The sequence below is a fragment of the Triturus cristatus genome, chromosome 6, assembly GCF_964204655.1.
Source record: "Triturus cristatus chromosome 6, aTriCri1.1, whole genome shotgun sequence".
Lineage (NCBI taxonomy): Eukaryota > Metazoa > Chordata > Amphibia > Caudata > Salamandridae > Triturus > Triturus cristatus.
In genome coordinates, this window is record NC_140589.1 from 245,844,130 (window position 1) to 245,849,909 (window position 5,780).

Genomic DNA, 5,780 nt, shown 5'->3' on the forward strand with positions numbered 1-5,780 from the left:
GTATGTTTGTTGCCCTTCATTGTCTCCTAGACCAGAGGTCTCAGGCTTCACCAGTGTACCACATGTTTATGTTGAGTGTAGAGACCACATCCTGGGTGCAGCATGAATAGAGATGAAGGACTGAACCCTTTTGTAGTTGCCAAATTTGTTGTGTTGAGAGAACTGTTCATGATTTTTATGATGTCTGTAACTTACTTCAATAAGCCAGAGAGTCACAGTAGTTCATCAATTCTGTGCAGGACATTTAGGGGTCGATTTACAAAGTCCTTGCGCAAGGTGACACATGGCAACGCATTCCCTTTAGTGGGATTAACTAAGACACGCAAAGCCACCCTAAATCCAGAGTAATGCAATGTAGCAAAAAATGTTGCCTTGTGTAACTCTGGGTTGAGAAGGTGTTCTATAGATGGACCATAAGCATTCCCATGATTTTACCCATGGATTTTGCTACAATCCCACATTTAGTAAGGTTAGTAAACCTGGGATTGATTCAAAATGGTACACCTTCTCAACAGAGGTGTAACAAGGTGAAATATCTTTATTTCTCTTCATGATTACTTCTTTCTATGTGTACTTCATTCTGCAGCACATGTAGAAAGTAGATAATGCTTCACCCGCTTAACCCTGACAAGTACAGACCAAGTACAAATGGACCTTTCTTGGGAAAACTGATAGAAAGAGCAGCATTCACCAGGATGTCACAATTGATTGAAAATAGTTCCATACTTTCAGATTTCCAAACAGGATTCCACCGAGGAAGAGGCATCGAATCTGCCCTCATTGCCATCTGAGATAACCTTAGGAACACAGGTGACTGGAACATGGTTCAATCAATCAATCAAGTTTCTTATACAGTGCAACTACTCACCAGTTAAGGGTCACAAGATGCGGGATGTCTGTAGTTCAGTCAAGGAGCCAGGTCTTGAGGTCCTTCTGGAATTGCAACAACAATGATGACTGCCTGAGGTGCAGAGGCAAGGAGTTCCAGGTCTTCACAGCGAGGTAGGAGAAGGATCTTCCTCCAGCCGTGGCATTGGCCAGTTGCTGCATTACTTCTCTTGGACCTGTCATCTGCCTTTGATACAGTTGACCATGATACTCTAATACAAAGACTCTACAAAGCTGGCATAGAGGGAACTGCTCACAATTGGATCACATCCTACCTTTAAAACAGAACTTATGTCATCCATACCCTACCTTTCTCATCCAACGTGTACATCACAAAAGCAGGGGTCCTTCAAAGCTCTATCATTTCACCCATGCTTTTTAATATCTACATGAAGTCATTACAGATGCTGGTCAATGGATTTCACCTCACGTACCATAACTGTGCAGAAGACACACAAATACTCCTTAAACTGGAAAGTCCCAAAGATATTGGAAACTCAAAATATTCAGTTGCCTCAGAGCTGTTAATCATTGGATGACATGAAGCATTCTCAAATTAAATGATTCCAAAACTGAAATATTCACGTGCTGATTGGAAAAATGATGACCCACTCACCGCCTGGCTTGACGATCTGGGAACACCGCCTAAAATATCAAAGGAAGTAAAAGACCTCCGAATTACCATGGACTCCAAGCTATCAATGAATGCCCAAGTGGACAAATTAGCAATATTAAGCTTTGTTACTAAAAAAACTCTGAAACACATCTTCCCCCACCTGGGATTTCCACACAGGCTACTGACTCTCTTGTTCTGTCTAAACTCGCTTACGCCAATAGCCTCTACAATGGATCATCTTTAACAACTATGAAAAGCCTACAAAAGATTCAGAACTATGCTGCCAGACTACTCTTACATATAAAGCCACAAGCCCACATCTCCCCTGCCTTGAAGGCCTACATTGGTTATCTGTTGCCAGAAGATTTACATTCAAACTCCTTTGTTTCACCCACAAAGTGATACAAGGAAAAGGGACACTCTTCATCAGGAACAGAAATCACCAAATACATTCAACAAAGGAACCTCTACTCTAGATCGTTGCCTTGTCTTAACATCCCACTATACAAAAAAAACATAGGCGGCACATCCTTCTCTGTTCAAACAGCCAAACTATGGAATTCTTTACCCCCGAACATAAGATCCACACATAACTTCCTCATCTTCAGAAGACTTCTCCCCATATAACCACCATACTTATACAGCATATCCCTCTGTATGTAAGCATTTATATGGATTTTATGTATACCTAGATATGTGTAGTCCTTTGTTTAAATGTGTGTAATAATTATGTCTATAAATATATAGATATTTGTTAGTTCTGCTTATGAAATGTATATACTACTTATGGTTATATTATTCAATATTTAATTTGTTTATAGGTCTATTTATTACTTTACTCCTAATTCAGCAACTCCAATGCACTACCCTATATCTCACTCTATACCTCAATAAATATATCCTCTACCTCTATTCTCTGACTCATCCCAAACCTCATTCTACTACTCTCTCCAATTCACTAAACTATTTCTCACCCTACACCTCTTTCAATATATCCTCTACCTCCAATCTCTGACTCATCCCATACCCCATTCCTCTACTATGATCCCCAAAATCACCCTTTCTAGACTTTACCCTCTTCTATCCCTCCTTGACACATCTCAAACCTCTTTTACTATTAAGATCTCCCAAACAAGTCTTTCTAAACCCTTCTCTCTGACTCTTCCCCCTCCACCTCCCCTTTACTCATCTCAAACCTCCTACTGCTATGATCACCAAACAAACACTTTTGAGACCCTTCCCTCTTCTATCCCTCCACTATCAAATTAATTTCACATTTCCCTAGCCTAATTCATCACTAATCGTGTTGGTCTCGGAGAATCGTGCTACTCACCAAAATGTGCTTTGATGCCTCATCAAGGGTAACAAGCGCTATATAAATGCAAACCCTTCCCTCTTCTATCCCTCCACTATCCTTTTTCAATCCAAATAACAGACTCACATGTCCAACACAGAAATTAATTTCATATTTCCCTAAACCATTTCACCACTAATCCTTTTATGGGTTCCGGAGTAGCGTGTTACTTGCCAAAAAGTGCTTTGACGCCTCCTCAGGGCTAGTAAGCGCTATATAAATGCAATTACAATTACAAAAGAAGTTGCCTCTTCCTGCACAAAAACAATCCTGCCTGTAATGCACGTACCCTTGCACCATGGATCAAGGGTGCCTGCATTCGTGCTAGGCAGCAAGCAGTGCGTCAGCACAGAGACAGAACAGGAATGCATCACATCTTAGTAGATATAGTGCATGATAGTGCATTTCTGCTCTCTCCCAGTCATGCAGTGCAGCACAGCAAGCTGTCTTGCTGCATTGTGTTGCATGACTTTCTGATAAGCCTGCCCCTTAGTGCATTGCTCATTAGATAGTTCCTTCTAGGCTAAGTGAGGAACTGGTGAAATGATTCCTTTAGTGCTGACTACCCCAGAGAAATAAGCAGCCAAAAATGTGATGCATCTTGAGTCTTAACTAGAATGAATAGCAGCCTGGTGGGTGCAGCTCACCCTACAGTGCCCTCTTCTTCAGCCCCGCTTCTGAAGCTATTAACAGTGGTAAAAGGGAACCAAGATACTGGCATTTTACGTCAACCATGGGCTGACTGCAAAGTTCCTATTGTACCTTTGCAGCTTTCTTAGCACATTCATCTGAACATTGCTAAGTGTTTCATCTCAATTGGCCACGTGAACATTTTTATTTACCCACATTGTACAATTACTAAGAGTTTCCAGAAGTGTGTGCCATTTCCGGTACCAAAACACCCCTGGCGTTCCTTTCTTTTGGGAGTGTTTTGAAATGAAAGACACAGTTTCTGGTAGAACCTGTGGGAGCTCTCTTGACCAGTCTGACTTTGCTACCCAGAAATGGATCACATATGATCGGGGCACAGAGATATATCTTAACGTCATGATCCATGGACAAAAGGATGGAAATTGAACCCTTTTCTTTTCATGAAGGAGAAGTCTAGCCTCTGAGGATGGTATCAGTTCAATCGTTGCATAGTTACAATCATTTGAATCAATCACCTTAAAAGTTATTTATCTGTAAGTGCTTCAGTAGAGTTTGAGGTACATATTGTGCCTTATAAACTCCACCGGACATATGTGTCATGCTTGACATGACAGAGTCAGAGGCAACTTCTCCAGCATAACATCCAAGATTGCTGTGACAAATGAAAAGCTTGAAGAATTGTATCCTGTATAATATCCTCCAAATCGGATACAAATTCAAGGGGAGATGATGGTAGTGAATCTGAACAATTGTGCATATTTTACTTCACTGTCTTCTTCTAAGTCAGACCTTTAAACTCTGAACAAGAAATGAACAGTGTCATGACTGAATGTGCTCCTGCGTTCAATTCATTGAAGTGTGCAACTATTGCAAACAAATATTCTCATTTAGACTCAGAGGAATGTAGATTTAAAGTTTTGGTATAAAAGGTGAACTTCGAATGTAGAAGTGTTCTTTGCCTGTGACACTTCTTATTTATATATTAAAGATGTTTTGTGATGCGTCGGCATGTGAATTATAAAGTGCTTCAGAGCTCATGTTGCAAAGAGTAAGAGTCGTGAATGAATTAAAGGTGGATACTCAGATTGTTTTTTTTCAGTTGCTTATTGTTGAGTGATGAATGGAGCTTAATTTCAATGTTTTTAGTCTGCTCTCCAAATTGTGATTAAAGACCTTTGAATAAGGAACTTTAAATAAAGAGTCTTCAGAGACAATCAGTGCTTCCAGTTACTCCAGCAACTATTGAGCAGAGGGGTTTAAAAGAGCTTTAAAAAAAGTGCTGGACTATACGATACAGTACACAAATAAGACATTGTATTTTTAAATAAGTGCAACATCATACAACTATGATCATACATTTGTAGTGAGAGGATGCCCCTTAGGAACGCAGTCATAGGAATGTAAGGTGGGTGCAAAAGAGACAAGAGAGGTTCTGTGCTCAGACGCCAAAAATGGCACAAATTGAAAACAAGCGTGAGCTCAATAATTTCAATTAGACATTAGGGGTGGGTAGAATGTTACTCTTGTAACATGGAGTTCTTGCCAAACTCTGCCAATCACCGCGTGGTGGAATTTATTTCTCCTGTGGCTCCAGAAATGTGCATGCTAGTGGGCTTATGCGAGATTTGGCATCCTCTAGCGCTTTTTTCTAACACGGGTGGTAAGGGGCGATTCCAAGCATTTCAGGCCAGAGGACTGCTTCTCGATTAGATTTGCTACTGCTCGAGTAGATTTTCTACTTGAGTGGCAGCAAAATCAACTTGAATGGCCACGCGCTCTTGATGGTGCTGATCGTGCTGATTTTTTAGTGCTGCTTGTGTTCCTGGTGCTAAATAGCAGTGTGAAGGGCACAATATGCATATTTCCACACGTTGGAGGAACTCCACAGAATCTCACTGAGTTTTTATGTAACTCCACAGATTTCCGCGGAGTGAAACTCCATGTGATCAGCCACCCCTACTAGACATAAGCCAGAGATGGGATGTAGAAACGTTGTTCCTCTTCGGTGAGTGTGTAAAGACAAAAGAAAAACTCATGGAGAAGCAATACTGTGAATACTTTTAAAAGTAATACAAAGTAAAAGGAGTGAAAGTAGACTGGAACAACGCAAGAGGCAAGAGACAAAGAAATATGCTTATTCAAAAATGGGTGAAAATGTATGACTATAGGAAATGAGACAAGAAAGGTAGACTAAGGAAATGAAGACAATTGGAAGACTAAGCATCCCAAATTATGAGCCGCGGAGTGCAGAGGAAGAGCGAAGGAAGAAAT